Here is a 20571-nt window from a genome sequence, read left to right as displayed (position 1 = left end):
CATGATAAAACTTGACCGGATCACGGCTGGACGGGGAAGCAGCAGCTAGCAATTACAGATGTTTATCTGATCGGAAGCGACCGCAGATGCATTATTGACGGGAGCCGGGATTGTACCACGATGAGCCGGGATCGTATGTTTGGAGCCGAGCGTTCGTTTCCAATCCAAGCCGAGAGAGGCCACGAACCGAGCAGAGGAGCAGACATCGTTCAGATGAGGAGGTGGGACACGTGGGAGCATCTAGGAGAGGGTATGCACGAGATGGAGTTTGCAACCGGTATGCACGGAAATTTTTTCCCCACCATGACCTATCCTATGAAGTACTCCCTCCGTCCGAAATTACTTGTCTCAGAAATGAATGTATCAAGATGTATTTTAGTTCTAGATACATCTACTTTTATCCATTTTTGCGATAAGTAATTCCGGACGGAGGGAGTATGAAAGTACAGCATGTTATGTGCAAGCTCTTGCTCGTTAACTATATTTGCACGAAGGTCTACGAACCTGCTGCGCTAGTCCGTTAGTCCTCCTCTCATCGTCGTTGATAGTTCAGGTAAAGGTTTTAATTGGTCGATCATAGGGACATTCTTTTCCTCGATCATACGGTCAAAGACTCAAAGGCCGGCCTGAATGTCTACATCAAGCTGGCCTCTGCTATGCGTATTATATACCCGTACACGTAGTTGATATTGAATTCCACGCGTCGCCCCAGATTGATCCCTTTCTCGGAAGGAAAATCTTGCACAGGAGGCCAAGACCTCGTACTAGGGCTACGTACTACTACTCTCTCGTCAACTTCATATTAGAAGGATTTTTTTTTTTTGCATTACAACCCCTAAGCTTTGTCAATCAAGTACTGACATCATTCCCACGTGTGGCTACAAAGTAGAACATGTTCTAAACATACTGCTTTCGAAGACTATTGAACTTTTTTATTCGTATGTCCACCATTACTGATTTCAGAACTAACCTATTTTTAAGCGTTAACAAATTTTGCATGGATATTTTAAGTTTAATGTGCTAGGAAAATGAAGAGATCCCTAAAATGAACAACAACTTGTATATTTATTTCCTTTTGCAAAATTAATAAGATTATACTGCGCAGCACATTGTTTTCAGCCTCAAATACAATATCCAATACAGATTCAACAAAAAACATGTACAAAGATCTCGTTGGAACAAATGTGCAAGAAAGTGTTTACAAATCCACAAAAACATGTACATAGAAGACACTCGAAATCATATACACAAAATGGATAGGATGTGAAAGTGCACAAGATTGCCTCATGGTGATCGAACACAGAGGCCATGTCTTTCGGCCATGTAAACTGGCAATAGTGGAGCTCAAGACAGTTGGATCCGATGGTGGCGACTCGGGCAAGGGATCATAATCTGATGACGATGATGGGCTTTGACGACCAACGACTATGGTGGTGGCACAACAGTGGACTCTTGGGATGTCCGACTTGCCGATGGTTTGGCCTAGTTTCATTCTGCACTTCAATCACCCTCCCCCCTCTCCTTAAGGCCTTGTTCGGTTTGGGAGGGTTTGAAGAGGTTTGAAAGGGATTGAAGGGGATTAAATCCCTTGCAAGTCAAAATCCTTCTCAAACCTCCCCAATCCCCTTCAATCCCTGTGGCAAGGGGATTAACCGAACATGGCCTAAGGTGAATCTGAATGATCAAACCCTGAAGTAAAATAGGATCCTTTTTACTTTCAGAATGAAGTGAGTGTTGCATTTGTGAGATGAAAAAGGGAATTTTGTGCAAAATCATACCATTATCCAATTGTCCTTTTGGTTGGATCGCATGATCTCACATGAAGTGCTGACTCTATACTAGTCTTCCCCACACTATGAACGTGCATATGACTCATGTGTACTCGGTCCGTTTTTATTTACTCCGCATATTAATTTTGATTGAAGTCAAATTTTATAAAGTTTGACCAAGTTTGAAGAAAACAATATGAATATTTACAGTAACAAATTTATATGATGTGAAAATATATGCAATGATGAATTCAATGGTATTGATTTGGTGGTGTATATGTTAATATATTTTTCTATAAATTTGTTCAAAGTATATAAAGTTTGACTTTAGACAAACCTAATATGTGCAGTAAATAAAAACAGAGGGATTATTAACACAATCTAGCCAAAACACGTTTTTTAACTAATAATATAGTATAAATCCTCATGGGAGCCGTGAGTCATAGGCCATTCACCTTCATAGCATTTATGCACATGTCACCCGAGATTGGCATGCACATAAGCTAGCAGCTCTATATTTTGCATTAAAAGAATCAGTACGAAAAAGATCATCAAACAGCTGCGTCAAAGCAACCTTCTTTTATGACATTTGAATAATTAGAATCGCAGAAATTAAGCATGGATTGAAGCACATGAGGGCACACATGATCCTAATTTCGTCAAGGGATTTAAGATCTAATAGATACACGTGAATATGAATTAGACAGAAGTCCAATTGAGGATTGTCGATTAGGGTGCACTAAGCTACTTGTTTGTGCAATCTAGAATCATCTAGGTATATATATAACTCTTGGAGACAGATGCCTGGTCGAATTTAAGTGGTGCACGATTACAGTTAGTAAGCACTCATTCTGTTTAAAGAAACGTATCACCCATAGTATGTCAATCTTCTTACGGAAAACAAAAGGAATGCATTCATGTTGAAGTAAAGTTTTTCCCTCCACTTTGCCCTCATAGCTAACATGCATAGATAAATACCATGACTTTTGTGTCGGTGCAACAACTTTAGTAATTAGGTAAAACAATTTCCACGTCTTCGCTAATTTTGGTACCTAGTCAACTCTGGATTTCTAATTATCTTCGTTGTGACAATTCACAAGCTTGGATCCACTTTCTTATTATGGTTTATCCACCAATTGAAGTTAATTAGTGGTTGGGGCCCGCCATTGCAGGCCTCTTGAGAGGAAGATGTGCGTGTATTTCTCCCTCTCAAAGAAAAAACCTCAACTTCTGAAAGTGCGTTATATCGACTAGAGGGGGGTGAATAGGCGATTTTTATGAATTCTTCACTGAGGAATTTGCTGGTGAGGAAATTCCTAGATGAAGAACTACTTGCAGCGAAATAAGTACTCAGAAAGGAACATAACAGAACACAAGCATAGTCATCATGATGAAATGAAAACAAACAAAGAGTACAGAAAGCGTAAACACAGGATAACAAGGGAAGAAGACGGACAGACTGAAGAAATAGAGCAAAGGAAATTGAGAATGTCTTCAGTCAATGTCTTCAAATAGATATGAACAAGCACACAACAACAACATGAGGAAATGAAAGAGTTGAGGAAATAGAACCAGTTAGCTCGGTGAAGACAATGATTTGGTAGACCAGTTCCAACTGCTGTCTCGGTTGTACATCTGGTTGGAGCGGCTGAGTATTTAAACTCGAGGACACCCAGTCCCGGACACACAGTCCTCATCGTATTCTCTTTGAGCTAAAGTCACACAGACCTCGCCCAATCACTCGTGGTAAGTCTTCAGGTGACTTCCGGACCTTCACAAACTTGGTCACTCGGCGATCCACAATTCCTCTTGGATGCTCTAGACTTTGACGCCTAACCGTTTGAAAGAAGCACAGTCTTCAAAGGAAACAAGCATCGGATCCACGCAGGATCAATCTCTTCAGTGATGCTCAATCACTTGGGGTTTTGTAGGTTTGGGTTTGGGATTTCTTCACTTGATGATTTTCACTCAAAGTCCTCGGAGGATGGGTTGCTCTCAAATGACAAGTGTCAGTTTCTATCGGAGCAGCCAACCAACTAGTGGTTGTAGGGGGCGGCTATTTGTAGCCTAGGGAGCAGCACGACATGATAAGACATAAATGCCCTTGTCCGATATGACCGTTAGGTGGGTAGATATTTTGGGACAGCTGGCGCGTAGCACAACAACGGTCGGAATATTTGAGGTTCGAATTCCTCAGGGCTATCATGTTCCTCACTTGGTAGGCAATCCGCAGTGGTGAATTCCTAACTCTTCAGTCAGAACAAATTCCTCAGAAACCAGAAGAACTTCGTCTCTGTCACTGAAGAATATGACTAAACTGTGCGAGATTTCCAATGGCTTCACTCGAAAGGATTTGTAGGTGTAGGATTTTGAGTTGAGCATCACATGGAAATTTTTCCTTAGTATTTCCTCGACCCCCTTTAACAGTACGGTGTTTCCTATGACTCAAGAAAGAGAAAATGAAACTATGAAAACAAAAGTCTTCGTGCTTCATGTTCCTCGAATGAATACCAAGTCTTCAAGGTCACACCAATTTCTTCACTTTCAAAGTCTTCAGAAAGTCTTCAGAAAACAAAGTCTTCAGTCGAAGAACTTCATTTTTAGGGGTCGACTTTCTCTGTAAATATCAAACTTCTCATAGACTTATAGACCTGTGTATACTCACAAACGCATCAGCCCCTTAACCTATAAGTCTTCAATACACCAAAATCACTAAGGGGCAGTAGATGCACTTACAATCTCCCCCTTTTTGGTGATTGATGACAATATATGTTAAGTTTTCAACGGGGATAAACATGTGAAGTGTAAATACTGATATTGAGGAATTTGATTACAAGATATAGAAGAACTCCCCCTGAAGATGTGCAACGTGAGGAATTTTCTTTTGAAGCAATGCACACTTGAAGAGTATAATCATGGAGATCTCCCCCTATATCTTGTAATTCATACACGCATCTGATATATAATATGAAGAATTTGAAATGCATGATGAAATATGGTGACTGATGTAAGTCAGCATGCGTGCATTAAGATTAATGAGGAATAAGCATGCAGAAGAACACAACAAAAGTATCAAGCCACCATAGAGTTTAAGATTACAACTCGATCCAGCAAAGTCATCAGAAGAATGAGAGTTGTAACTTAGCAAAAAAACGCCCATATATAGATCTGTTTGAAGACTAACTCAAATTTCTCCCCCTTTGTCATCGAATGACCAAAAGGGTTGAAACTGAGGACTAACGCCCCTGAAGAATTTCATGATGATGGAGGAGCGCCAGCGTTGTCAGGGTCTTGAGTCGTTGTAGGGCCTGCTGCAGTGTCGTCCAAATCTTCATGCTTGTCCGTGGCGCGTGATGAAGAATATGAGCTGGCCACCAAGGAAGGAACCTTGACCTTCTTGTATTTCTTTAGTGGAGGTGCCGACCAGTCAAAGTCTTCCTTGAAGCCCATTTGCTTCAGATCTTTTTCACCATATAGATGTGACAAAATAGCCCAGGTGCGATCAAACACTTCATGGAGGTAGTAGTGGTTTTTCTTCACTGCATTATGTGTAGAGGTCATGTTGTGAAGAATAGAGCCAAACTGATGCTTAACCCATTTGTGATTCCGATCGACCTTCTGGTGAAGACTTATAAGCAGTTCACGGCCAGTCATCACATGAGGAGCAGTAGCTTGAGGACTTGACTTTGGAGTATTGGCAGCAGAATCATGTGTGGCAGAGTCATCATTGGTGGAATAGGATGCAGCTTTGCGGAACTGTCCATCCAATGGACGAATGCCTTCATCGATCACAGCTGGTGACTTGCCCTTCTCATTAGATGAGGAAATTGTCTGCTTGAGGACTTCAATTGGGGGCAAGTAGCTGCCATAGTTAAGAGTATCAGCCTTGTAGTTGAGTGAAGTCCTTGATCTGAGGAATCTCATGATCCATGGTGCGTAAGGCTTCAGCTCAAACGGTGAAAGTGCAACATTCGCAAGAGTCCTCATGAAGAAATCATGGTAATTGATAGGAATACCATGCATGATGTTGAATAGCATATTCTTCATCATCCCCACAATTTCTTCATCTGAAGAATCATGTCCTTTGATTGGGCTGATAGTCTTCGTCAGAATGCGGTAAATTGTTCTGAGCACATACAGCAAATCCTTCACGAGGAATTTGGTCCTTTGAGCTTGTCCAGGCTTCAGCAGCTTCATGAGCACTTGCATATAGTGATCTGTAAGTTCAGGTTCATCATACAGACAGCGTGCGCCTTCTGGTGGAGGACTGATAGGCAAGGGACGAAGCAATTCAGAGGCAAGTGCCTTGTAGTGAGTGTTTTCAGTCATCCAATCCAACACCCAAGAGTTGATGTCAGCAGTGTTGCCTGTGATGTGCAAAGTTGCGTAGAACTGAAGAATAAGCTCTTCATTCCAATCAACGATGTCAATGCAGAAATTCAGCAAGCCTGCATCGTGAAGCATACTGAGAACCGGCGTGAAGCAAGGCATAGATTCCATGTCCACGTGAGGAATGTGCTCATGATCGAAGATTTTGTCCTTGTCAAAGAGAACTGAGGAATAGAAGTTTGCCTGGCTGGCAGTCCAGAATCGCTTCCTTCTAAGACGAGCATTGTCATAAGGGTTGAAGTCAGTGAAGAATATGTGCTCGCCAAAGAAATCATCAGCCTTGAATTTTGGCTTCTTGGAGAAGGGATTCTTTGGCTTTGGCTGAGGAGTGTCAGTGATTTGCAGTATCACCTCAGGAATCGCAATCTCAGGTTCCTCATGCTGAGGAATTTCAGTTTCGTCTGCAGTTGCAGCCTGAGCCATTTCTTCTTCATTTTGATTTTCATCAGCGCTAGTGGCTGGAATTTCCTCATTGACGGACGGGGTTGCACGAGGTTCATTAGATTCCACTCGTACTTCTGTAGCGGTTGGAGACTGAGGAACAACTTGGAGAGGAGTGAACAATGGAGAATTGGGATGCTGACTTTCCCAAAAGTCATCATTCAGCACAGGAGTGGTACACCCAATGTCCACATCCTCATCTTCAAGTTCTTCAACACCTGCCTCTTCAGCAGTGAACTGAGGCATAGGTGAGGAAATGACTGGGGTTGAAGGGATCGCATCCACTTCAATTTCTTCGTCCAACTGCTCTGTAGAAGCAGCAGATGGAGTTTCTTCATCAGATTCCTCGGGAATCTCATATTCTTCACCAAAAGGAACAAGGTCCTTTGATGGCATTGATGAGATAGGAACGGCATCAATTGGATTGTCAATTGAACTGATCAGTGTCTTCATCTTCTTCGGAGCTGAAGAATTTGAAGAGGTTGATGCCTTCCTTTTCTTCATCGCTGCATGTTCTGCAGCCTTTGTCTTCTTCACATCTAATGCAGATGGAAGGATCGGAGTAGGAGTAGGTGCAGGAGGTGCATTTTCTTCAGGCGCAACTGTTCCAGTTGCCCTGACTTGTTCATTTTCCTCAGGCGCATCACTAGTGGATGCCCTGGCAATATCATCAGCGGCTGGAATGGAGTCATCAGCCCTGGAACTTTCATTTTCTTCAGCAGCCTGACTGATGTCAGCGGTGCTGGCATGTTCTTCGGTAGGCTGGGCAGATGCTTCAGCTTGAGGAATTTCAACATTCACCAGAGCAGCGGTAGTTGAAGAGAAAGTCTTTGTCAGATTGACGAACCGAACCTTTGCTCCCTTCCAATCAGCATGGTAGCGATCGAAATCATCACTGAATTTCTTGATCTCAGCTTGCACAGCAATGAGTTGTTCTGGAGTGAGAGTGAGGACATTGTCCTTGAGGAAGCGATGTTTCTTGTATTACGCTTTCTTCAGCCTTCTTCCTTCTTGATACTTCCACTTCTCTTCCTCGATGAAGTGAGTCAGAACATGACTTTGACCAGGAGTGAGATTCATCTCCGGCAAAGGTGTAGTGGGGTCCTTGTGCCATAGGTCAATGAAGTCAAGGATCAACTTGGGATCCAGAAGTAGTGGCACATTGCTGCCTTTGGCTCTAGCGGCCTTGGCTTGCCTATCCTTGATGATTTCAACAAGTTCTTCATCATCAGCCTCATCGTCATCAGAAGGGATTTGGAAGGCAACCTGCTTCTTGTGAGGACTTGGGCGAAGGCCTCGTCCAGCAGTGGCCTTTTTCTTCAGTAGGGATGGACCGGCTGAGGAACTTGGTGCAGCAGTTGAGCTAGCAGATGCTCCTAAGGAAATAGAGATGCCTTGAGTCCTTTGGCACGTTGCAAGATGCACAGGTGCCGAAGATTTTGTTGGAGCAGCTGAGGACTTTGGAGGAGGAGGAGCAGACTGAGAAATTGGTCGTGAGGGCTTTGAAGAATTTGTCCTTGAGGACATTGCTGAGGAGCTTGGCCATGAGGGCATTGACAAAGAAGCACTGGACTTGTGGGCAGGCTTCTTTGGCATAGCCTTCCTGGGCTTACTACCAGAGGCCTCAACAGTGTTAGCAGCAGTAGCAGAATCTTCATTGAATTTCCTCACTGCCTCTTTTGCTTGTTTGGCTAGTTTGGCCTGACGCCTAGCCCATTCAGCAGCATAGTCCTCACCGCGCTTGAGGCTGGTGGGATCCGCCAGTTGGCCAGGTCTCAATGGAGGTCTTGAGCATGGAGGGTTGAGTGCGAATTTCTTCATATACTTGGGAGTAATATACATGTACTCTCTCTATTCTCGTGCCCATCTCCTCTCAATACGGTGTATGCGCACTTTGCGCTGATTCTTGTCCTCCTTGCCAAACTTGGCCTCATCTGGAGTGCAATATCCAGCATATATATCTTCAAGGATTTCAAACGCTGTGTTGACCTCAGGCCTTTTTCCTCCCTTTTGTGGCTTCTTGTCGTCAGCCATTTTCTTCAGCTGAGGATTAACAACTAAAGTTTCTGAAGATGTATGTAACTTTTCTTCGAGGAACGCTGCAAATGAGTTAAGTTGATGAGAACCTAATGATTCAGCAGCGGACATTTGTACCTGTGAACAGAGTATAGTTGCGAGGAATTTGGAGAGGTCATATGCGTTCTTAGAAGATTTTCAAAAAGAGAAGGTTTGAGGAATTTGACCGATGAGTCTTGAAGAATTTCGCTAAGCGTTCTTTATCTCAGGTTCCAGAGTTGTACAGATTTGAAAATCCACACAATTGAGGAATCTTGAAGAAAATCATTGCTTAGAGAAATGAATCAAGAACAGATAACATGTGATGTGTTTTAGTGTGTGAAGATTTAAAGAATAAACACGTTTGAAGATTTTTAAGGAAAACACATGAATCAAAGCGGGCAATAAAAGTAACTTTTAATTACCCTAAGTGAAGAACACGACGAACTGGAAAGTGTTGAAGTGAAGTTCGTCCGTTCAGATCTTCCATGCCCTAACTCTGCGAAGGAAGACAACTACGGCGGCGGCGGAGTGAAGAAATCCGCAACCGACGCGAGTACGACGGCGACGAGGTCAAGGCAGTGAAGCTCTTCCTCACCGGCGACGATGAAGTAGCGGCGGCGCTAGGGTTTGGGAAGCTCAAGCGAGAGAGAGGTCGAGCGGAGTAAAAGTGAAGTGAGGAAGAGGCAGGGGTATTTATAGCGGCAGTGAAAAACTGTGCGCCCGAGGATTTCGGACGAATGTGCCCCTGGCTCTTCTCATTCGCATGACATGTGTCACCCACGTACTGTGAGTTGGCGATCGTGTAGGATTGTGGGTGAATAGATAAGTATTTGTCGTGAGAAGCGGGACAGTTTGAGCGGCAAGGCCGAAAATTTAGATAAGATAAGTTTTAATTTTACCGTTCGCAATTTCTTCAGCTGTCAAGGACACAGTGAAGATTTTGAACGAGTTTCAAATCAGAACGCATCTGAAGAATTTGTGAATAGACTGGGTTGAGTTTAGCATAGAGGGGGAAGGGTCCGATCACATTCACTTAGCGAAAAAGTCAACTTGAGGAATTAGCAATAAGTGAATGCTGTAGAGGATATAAACTTATGTCGCGCTATTCGTCACCCAGGGTGAGGAATTCTTATTCCTCACCCCACTCCAATCTCACCGGCAAGACTTGAAAGCGTAAGAAAGAAAATACTTGAGGTAAGATTACAGTGGGGAGAAAAGAGACCGGTCTCCCATCGCACAAAGAGAGACACGTAATCTTACGGAATGCATGCTTGTAAGTTACATCATGTCCATGAAACGTGCACCAAAATCATGCTATAAAAAGAAAAGATAGTGTTGTAATCTTACGGCAATGAATGGGGAGGCGTTCATAATTTTCTTTGTATGATAAGAAGCCTGCATTCCTATGTTGTATTTTCTCTTGAGTAATTTTATGACCCGTATAAAATAGCATACATGATGCATTTGGACGTCCATGGCGCGAGAAAAATCTATACAGGAGGCATTTGGACAACCATGACGTAAGAAAAATGTGTAGCCAATGTACAGATTATTGGAACCTCTCTAAAAGGTGATAATCAGGCCCGTGAGAGGCATTAATGTGCAGAATCTGAGGGCCAAGACAAGAACTAACCTGGTGGCCTTTAAATCATACTGCATGGAATAACAGCGACATGGCCCAGGAATAACAAGGCCAAATAAATATATTCCATGTAGAAAAAGAACTGATGATTCCAAAAAATATCTCACGTAATAAAAATCATCCATACGAGTACAAATGAAATTCCTTTGGAGAAACTAAATGCCACTTGGCACTCGGTAACCAGCAGCAGGAAAAATCACAAATCATTACAGAACTGAATAGTACTGGGCTAATTACATCAAGATGCAAAGAGATTTGGAGGCGCAACTTCAGTGCCATTGTACAGGTTTGAGCTTGGTGTTGAAGCTACATAATTTGCAGGGGGGGGGGGGGGGGGGGGGGGCAAAGATTTCTCATCAATTTCATCTGTCCAACAATCTCTCCAGCGACTGGAACATTCATATCCATGGGTTGGAAGCAACATCGTATCCTATTAATAGATCTGAAGCCTCTATGTTCACTTTTCTTCTCGCCAATCCTGAATTTTGCTACTGTAAAGGAAGGTCCCAAAATTTGAATCTAACATCACTTGCACCCGCCAAACAATAAAATAAGAAGACATGTTCCAGAAATCCACATCAGTTTGAAATAAAATACAGTATATTCTATCCCTTGTATATTAGCAGTCATCCACTTGAATAGACACCAGAAAAAACATACTCCGCTGTCAGAAGCATACCAACAAACAGGTAGAGGCCGCCAAGGCGCCAACACGCAAGAACATATAACATTCGTGGATTATGTGAATGAAGCAGTAAACCAAACAGAGCAAAAACTAATATAAATATGCAAATGGTCAAAATGAGCAGATTATACAAGAACAAAGGAAACCTTAAACTTCTGATTTCCTCTTCGTATACTAATAAAAAATCTGTAAGATTATGAGCTAAAAGCTTGACATGATCATTTAAACTCATAACCAAATTTGTACACAACATTTTCTTTTTCAAGGAACATAAGAAAAGGAATCATACAAACTAGTCTGTAGCTGGGAATTTCAATCAGTAATGGAGATGCATGCCATCAGTCTATCTAGTCTAGATTAAAACAAGCTAGTAGTCAAAATAAACCATCACAGGAAGCCAGAAGTCACTAAAGATTGTTTTTTGTGGACAAAACCTACTCTTTTCGGTCACCTAAATCTACAGTTTCATTTATTGAGAAATCAAACCTTTTTTTTTGAACCATCAAAGACAGTAGGAAAGATTCGTACAATCCTACTGACATGTATTAACTCATGAATCACAATTTACAATTAAATGCGGGAGTCTCACCCTATTCCTTCTCTCCCCATGACTGAGGAAAAGGTTATAGAGTAACCGCAAAGAGAAGGAGCTCTAAACTAGAGAGTTTACAAAAGAGTTTATAAAGGGCCCTAGGGTAGGTTTGGTTGTGTGAAATGGTATTAATACTCCCCCCCTCCCCCTCTCAATCATGCACTGTATCAAGCTTTTTAAGACATTACGTGTGTGGTATATGACAATGCTGAACACTCTTCCTCCCGTAAACAATGGAGGATGGAAACAATAGCATTTTCTTATTATAAGGAGATGGGCGCAAAGTAATACGAATGTATAACCATAATAATAAACTATGAATTGACATCTACATGTCTAGTAAAGTTAAATTAGAAATGACACTATTTATGAACAAAAACAAGAAAGAACTCTGACTAAGCACATACAAGTGGGGAAAAGAAAATATGACAGTCTGAGTACTAAGCTTGTCGGAGAGCTATGCCCAAAACGCCATACATTCGGGGACGAGATCAAAATAGTATACAAAATGCTTCAGCTCTGCATTTGGGGACGTAATCCATCCAAATTCAGGAAACTATATTTCTTATAGAATCTAACTTAATTCAAGCAGATATTACAGTTATTTCGCACTCCTGAAAATCAAAACTAAACTCTGGGATCAGAATTCATGTTATCTAAATATTACAGTTTGGACAGGACAATTGTAGAACCTTCAGCCAATTTTTTTTCCTTCGGTTGTAGAGCTATCACTATATATTTTGGAGGCAATGCTATCCCTGTACTAACGAGAGCAAACTCGAAAACAGAAGAGCGCTACTGAATCCCTAATTTGCTGGAACTACCAAAGGCACTAGTTCTGAACGCCAATTAAATAGCTGCATAGTCCAGCCAGCTACACTAGGAGCTACAGAGTAGCCGGCAGGTAGCCTCATACTATCGTCAGATCAAGCTAATTTTGTGGTGCACATGAACATCTCCTGAAGCGGCTGATGCAATCAAATTTGGGACTATTAAAATGAAGAGGAATCGAGCCACACTCCTAACCAATCCGAATACCAATGGTTCTTGTTTTTCTTCAGGCCACCATCAAACAGGCCATAGATGAGGTGCTCTGTTTGATGGTTCAATAAATGACTCTATCTATGAACAAAACCAATAAGATATCTGACTAAGCACATACAAACTACGCAAAAGAAATTATGACAGCCCGAGTACTAAGCTTGTACGATAGCTATGCCCAAAACAAATATATTTGGGGACGAGACCGAAATAAAATACATAATGTTTCAGCTCTGCACTTGGGGACACAATCCATCCAAGTTTAGCTAACAAATTTTCTTACTGAATCTAACTCAACTCAAGCAGATACTTGGCATGGGAGAGTAAACTACACATACATGACAGAGACGGGGCGATACTGAAGAACTCCGATGGTGAACACATAGTTGCTGGCCGTTGTCGTGGGAGTAGATGCAGCCCGCATCAAACAGAATGCCAACCACCACCGTACCCTAACAATGATTGCCAGTGATGTTAAAATATTATACAAGAACAGAAGTTCTATATGAAAACAGTAAATAAAAACATAATTCGAGCAGATATATTGGATGGGAGAATAAGACACATACTCATAAATTGATGGAGAGGGGGCGATACTGATTGTATTACTATGGTCATAGCAAGTGATAAGTAAAAGTGCACTAGGATTTCCTTTTTGAAGTTATTACTTCATACAATTTCTTATTTATCCAGTAATCTATGTGGAGACTGTTCGAGCTAACTCAGCATTTCCTTAATCCAATTATAGATGACCCGGTAGCCCTTCATAAATTTTCATGTTGTGAAGAAAGTTTCAAGTAGCTAATTCAATATTTACGCAGAGACATCAGGCTAGCTGAAACCAAAACAAAGTGAACACGGTGATGGTCATAAGACTACTTGATTATTATTTTTCTCCACGCCTTAAATCCGAACTGAACTCTTAGATCACGATTCATGTCATCTAAATATTACAGTTTGAACAGGACAATGGTGGAACTTTGAGCAAACAATTGTTTTTCATTGGTTTGTAAAGTTATCACTATATATTTTGGAGGCAAAGCTATCCCTGTACTAAGGAGAGCAAACTCGAATACAGAAAAACACCCGTAAGCTTTATACTGAATCCCTGATTTGTTGGAACAACGAAAGACAATAGTTCCGAATTCCAATTAGATAGCTGCATAGTACAGCCTGCTACACTAGGAGCTAGGGAGTATGCCTACTCGTACTATCTTAAGATCAAGCTAATTTTGTGGCGTACCATGGCCATCTCCTGAAGCGGCTGATGCAAACCAAAATTTGGGACTAATAAACCGAAGAGCATTCAAACAACACTCCTAACAATTCGGAATAGCAATGGTTCTGGTTTTGCTTCAGGGTTCAGGCTACCATCAAACAGAGCACCTCATATACCGCATGTTTGGCAAATGATGGGGAGAGCAATAGGAGATTAAAGGAGGGATTTAGAAGGGCCCCCTAGGTCTGTGTACCCCCGCCTCAGCAGCCTGATATTTAATCAACAACCCAACCTGAACTTGAGTGAGAAAACATTCTCCTAGATCCTGAATATACAGTAGATGTTTCCTTATAGAGACGGCCTCGGCTTTGTCCGGGCCCCGGAGCAGTTGTGACGGAGGGGTCGCAAGCCTTGCTCCCATCAGAACCCCTCCTTCTGTCGCCGTGCGCGACGAAGAGAAGAGGAGCGTGGAGTGGAGGCAGGGGCCGCCGCCGCCGTGGCGATGAGAGTCCAGCGGCGAAAATAGGAGAGCGCGGGTGCGGGTTATGGAGAAGGAGGTCGGGCCATGGTCCTCGTCCATCGCCACGGGCAAGGAAGGGAGAGGGGGATGGAGGCGGGTCGCCACACTGTCGCCGCCGAAGAGGCCGCCACCCACCGTGAAGCCTCTTGCAGCACCGGCCGCTCGACTCGGTGCTGCCTCCGGCAAACGGGGCACCACCAGTGCCACACGCATCCGTGTCCAGCAGCAGCTGCCGGCAGCTCGCCGTCGAAACCTCCCGCCGCTCGCCTCCGAAAAACTGCTCGCCGCTTAGATCCAAAATGCCGGGGTTATCCATTCTTCCATTATTTTTTTTACTTTTGATCAACGGAAAGAGTGGGTTAACCGTCGCCTTGAAAAAAAAAAAAGCTTGACCGGACAGCGGTGCGGCTTGAGCCATGTAGAGCGATTGCGATGGAGCCAGGGTCTTGGTTGGGTGCGGCCATTCGACCCGGGTGACAAACGACGGAAATAGTGAAGTCAATGCAAGTTGAAGAATTTGAAAGAAACTGAGGAATTTTAAAAACTAAGGAAAAACTCAAATTGAAGATTTTTAACTTTTGTGGTGGCGTAACCCACCGTATAAGAAAGTTGGCTTCAGACACCACGTACAATTGTCGTAGGGCTTTGAGAGTCAATTTCTTCATTAATTTCTTCACACTTAGTGGGTTAGTCTTCATTGATTGAAGAGAAACGTTACTTCGTGTGTTGTGCATCTAAGTCATCAAGTCAGCACAAGTGTTAGGATGAGTGTCCATTTCAGAGAACATTCAAAGATTCTAGGATATTTAGCTCACACCGCAACTTGCTAAATCTCTTCTCATCCAATGGCTTAGTGAAAATATCGGCCAGCTAATCTTCAGTTCTTGCATGGCAGATGGAGATATCGCCCTTCAACACATGATCGCGAAGAAAATGATGACGAATCTGGGTGTGCTTTGTCTTCAAGTGCTGAACTGGGTTGCGAGAAATCTTGATTGCGCTCTCATTGTCACAGTAGAGAGGCACATTCTTCACGTTGATGCCATAGTCCTTGAGTGTTTCCTTCATCCATAGTAATTGAGCACAGCATGATCCAGCAGCAATGTACTCAGCTTCTGCAGTGGAGAGAGATACGCAGTTCTGTTTCTTCGAGGACCAACAGACCAAAGATCGTCCAAGGAAATGGCAAGTGCCTGACGTTGACTTGTGGTCCACGCGATCACCAGCATAGTCAGAGTCTGAATATCCAACGAGATCAAATGAAGAGCCCTTGGGATACCATAATCCAAGTGTTGGTGTATAAGCTAGATATCAAAGAATATGCTTCACAGCCTTATGGTGTGATTCCTTCGGTGTAGCTTGAAATCAGGCACACATGCAAACACTAAGCATAATATCTGGCCTAGATGCACATAGGTACAATAAAGATCCAATCATGGAGCATTATACCTTTGATCGAAGTCTTGACCATTTTCATCAGTGCATAGATGGTCATTTGTGGGCATTGGAATTTTGACCCCTTTGCAATCTTGCATGCCGAATTTCCTCAATACTTCTTTGAGGTATTTCTCATGCGATATGAATATACCGTTGCGCTGTTGACGAATTTGAAGACCTAAAAAGAATTTCAACTCTCCCATCATAGACATTTGATATTCTTCACTCATCATATAAGCAAATTCGTCACTATAACGTTGGTCAGTACAGCCAAAGATAATATCATCAACATATATTTGACACACAAATAATTCACCATCATAGGATTTAGTGAAAAGAGTTGGATCGAGTGAACCGGGTTTGAAGCCTTTCTTCATGAAGAATTCCTTCAAAGTGTCATACCACGCCCGAGGGGCTTGCTTGAGGCCATACAGGGCCTTGTTGAGTCTGTAGACTTTGTCGGGATTCTTTGGATCTTCAAAACCTGAGGGTTGAGCAACATATACTTCTTCCTCAAGATTACCATTGAGGAATGCACTTTTCACATCCATTTGTTGTAAGATAATATTATGATGGTTAGCGTAAGCAAGTAATATGCGAATAGGCTCAAGTCTAGCAACAGGTGCAAAAGTTTCATCGAAATCAATTCTTTCAACCTGTGTGTAGCCTTGAGCTGCAAACCGTGCCTTATTCCTCACCACAAGGCCATTTTCGTCTTGCTTGTTGTGGTAGATCCACTTTGTGCCAATGATGTTGTGATTGCGAGGATCTGGACGTTTGACCAGTTCCCAGACATTGTTGAGCTCGAACTGATGTAATTCTTCTTGCATAGCCTGAATCCACTCAGGCTCCAGAAATGCTTCATCTACCTTAGTGGGCTCTACGATAGAGACAAAAGCAAAGTGCCCGCAAAAGTTAGATAAATGTGAAGATTTTGAGCGAGTGAGAGGACCTGGTGCTTCAATGTCATCAATGATCTTCTCAATTTGCACTTCATTAGCGATGCAAGGATGAGTGGGTTGTCTTCGAGGAATTTGATCAACATTCCCTTCAGGAGCATTTTCTTTAGCACCATTTTCTTCAGGTGCGCCAGCTCGGTAATCATCACAATTAGGAATGAATTCTTCAGCAGATACTTCGGTAGGAATGACATCCTCAGTAGCCTTGAACTTGATAGAATCTTCAGGTGATGGTTCATCTATCACAGAAGGTAGGTGCTCTCTTTGCGAGCCATTAGTTTCATCGAACCGCACATCTATAGTTTCAACAACTTTGTGAAGAACGCTGTTGAAGACTTTGTAGGTGTGCGAGTCCTTACCATAACCAAGCATAAAACCTTCATGTGCTTTCGGTGAGAATTTGGATGTGTGATGAGGATCTCTAATCCAACATTTAGCACCGAAGACTTTGAAATAACTCACATTTGACTTTTTGTCAGTGAGGAGTTCATAAACAGTTTTCTTGAAGAATTTGTGAAGATATACCTTGTTGATGACGTGGCATGCAGTATCAATTGCCTCAATCCAGAAGCGACGAGGCGTCTTGTATTCATCAAGCATAGTGCGAGCCATTTCAGCGAGGGTTTTGTTCTTGCGCTCCACGACGCCATTCTGCTGAGGAGTATAAGGATCAGATAACTCATGAGTAATACCAAGTTCATCAAGATAGCCATCAAGACCGGAATTCTTGAACTCAGTTCCATTGTCACTCCTGATGTGCTTGATCTTCACACCAAAGTTGGTTGAAGCCCTCGAGGAAAATCGTTTGAAGACTTCCTGCACCTCATGTTTGTAAGTGACAATGTGTACCCATGTGTAACGAGAATAATCATCAACAATAATAAAGCCATATAGAGATGCATCATTTGTAACAGCAGAATAATGATTAGGACCAAAGAGATCCATGTGAAGCAATTCAAATGGTCGAGTGGTGGTCATGATAGTCTTCAATGGATGCTTGGCCTTTGTCATCTTTCCAGCTTCACAAGCTCCGCATAAATGATTCTTGAGGAATTTGACATTCTCAATGCCAATGACATGCTTCTTATTCGCAAGCGTGTTCATATTCCTCATGCCAGCATGACCAAGTCGTCGATGCCATAGCCAGCCTTCTGAAGCTTTTGCAAGTAAGCACACGACTGGTTGTGGTCCTGTAGAGAAATCAACAATATACAGATCTCCTCTCCTAAAACCTTCGAAGACTTTGGAATGGTCAGCTTTCATGATCACAACACAACGATATCTTCCAAAGAAAACAACCATATCAAGATCACAAAGCATTAAGACAGACATGAGGTTGTATTCTAAGGACTCGACAAGCATGACTTTGTCCATGTGTCGATCCTTTGAGATCGCAACCTTACCTAGACCCAATACCTGACTTTTGCCTTTGTCAGCGAAGATGATATGCTTCAGATGTGACGGTGATAAAGGAGCATCCATCAATAGATTCTTGTCACCCGTCATGTGATTTGTACATCCACTATCGAGGACCCACTCATTTGCTTTGGGCTGATCATCCTGCAGATGAATTAGTGCATCTTACGAACTCGTATACTTCATCAGTGAAGAATATGACATCAATTTCATCAAGCAATAGCACATGTAAATCAGTATGAGGACGTGAGAAATGAAAATTCATTTCTGCATGATTAGCATGCGTTCTTTCAGGCAATGTTCAGGTCTCCAGCAAATTCTTCAGACGATTTAAGCACGTCTGGAGACCTGACCCTGCATAAGAGATTCGTTCTTTTTCTTCACCACCCACATCTGAAGGGGTGGCAAAGAATTCATCACTCTGCGAGCACCATATGAGAAAGGTGGCATAGAAGCTAGTCCGCTTTGTTTCACATAAGAGGGGTTAGGGTAAGCATATGAATAAGCATAGAAATTCTTTGAGGACTTATGAACATAATGATTTGAAGAATAATGCGCATATTCATAGCCCTTAGCTATACCCTGCGAAACAGAAGGGTTAGCGCGATGATGATCATATGAGGACTTTGATCCATTTCAGGAATTTGATCCACGTGAAGAATTAGGTCCATATGAATTAGATCTGGGGTTCCTGTTCTTCACAGGTGGTGTCATGAGGACATTCACCTGAAGACTTTCAAGATAACCTTTGGGAACCCAGATTTTCTCCATAGGTGAACCGTTCCTGCAGTTAGTGCCAACATATCTAGCAAATACTTCACCATTCTGATTTTTGAACAGTTTATAGTTGGAGTCAAATGACTCATCAAAAGAATGAGAAGATTTACATGTAAAGCCAGATAAGTTAGATGGATCAACTAGAGGTTCCTTTGCAGCAACCCATGAGGTTTTGGGGTACTGCTCAGGTTTCCAATATGTTCCATCAGCATTGAGTTTCCTCTCAAAGGCAATACCCTCTTTCCTAGGGTTTCTGTTGAGGATCTGCTTTTTGAGCACATCACAAAGAATCTGATGCCCTTTGAGGCTTTTGTACATGCCTGTCGTGTACAATTCCTTCAGCCCTGCATCATTAGCAGTACTAGCAATGTCCTTAGATGAGGAATTAGTGATAGCAGAGACAGGTGAAGAATTTGTAACATTTGAAGCATTTGAACATCCGGTGAAGAATTAGCAGATTCACGTTCAATGCACTTTAGACATGGAGGAACAAATTCTTCCTGAGTAGCGCTGATTTGTTGAACAAGTAATGAATCGCGCTTCTTCTGAAGATCTTCATAACTCACTCTTAGCTTCTCAAGATCTTGCTTTCTTTGAAGAAATTCATAAGAAAGCTTCTCGTGATCAGATAAGAGAGTTTTATGATGACTTTGAAGGTTGTCAAACTTAGACTGAAGTCTCTGAAGATTTCCAGTTAAGTCTTAAGTGAGGTCCATTTCATCACCCAACATATCATCACTTTTGTCTAGCATGTTTTGAAGTTTTTCAATAGCCTTTTGTTGTTTCACAGCAATCTTAGCAAGTTTAGAGTAGCTGGGCTTAAGATTTTCATCAAATTCATCCTCACTTGATTCAGAGGAGGGGTATTTAGTTACCTTGGCACCCTTTGCCATGAAGCAATAGGTGGGAGCGTAGTCATCATTGCCTTCATCAGCATTGTTGGTGTTGCCATTTTCTTCAGAGTTGAAGATAGACTTGCTGACAAATGCGGTAGCAAGAGCTAGACTTGCCACACCAGATTCAGACTCCTCGGAGGCCTCTTCTTCCTCATGATCCTCAGATTCAGCCTCAGAATCCATTTCCTTGCCAATGAATGCCCGAGCCTTCTTGGAGCTGCTCTTCTTGTGAGATGAAGACTTTGAGGATTTTGATGGTGAAGACTTTGAAGATTTCTTCTTCTTCTTGGCATCATCTAAACTGTAATCCTTGTATTTCTTCTTCTTTAATTCCTTGTCCCACTGAGGACAATCTTGAATGTAGTGACCAGGTTTCTTGCATTTGTGGCACAACCTTTTCTTGTAGTCACCAGATAAGGAATCGTTGCTCCTTGAGGATTTTCCAAAGCGACCACGTCTTGAGAACTTCTGAAATTTCTTCACGAGCAGTGCTACTTCCTGGCTCAGTTCTTCAGGATCACCAAGGCTGCTGGTAGAGTCTTCTTCCTCAGACTCAGAGACTGCCTTGGCCTTCAGAGCACGTGGTTTGCCGTAGCTCGAACCATAGAGATCTCTCTTCTCAGCAAGCTGGAACTCATGAGTGTTTAGCCTCTCGAGGATATCAGCGGGATCAAGTGACTTGTAATCAGCACGCTTTTGAATCATCAGTGCCAGAGTGTCAAATAAAGAA

Source organism: Triticum aestivum, chromosome 5B, assembly GCF_018294505.1.
Source record: "Triticum aestivum cultivar Chinese Spring chromosome 5B, IWGSC CS RefSeq v2.1, whole genome shotgun sequence".
In the NCBI taxonomy this organism is placed as follows: domain Eukaryota; kingdom Viridiplantae; phylum Streptophyta; class Magnoliopsida; order Poales; family Poaceae; genus Triticum; species Triticum aestivum.
Note: the sequence above shows the minus strand (reverse complement) of the source record.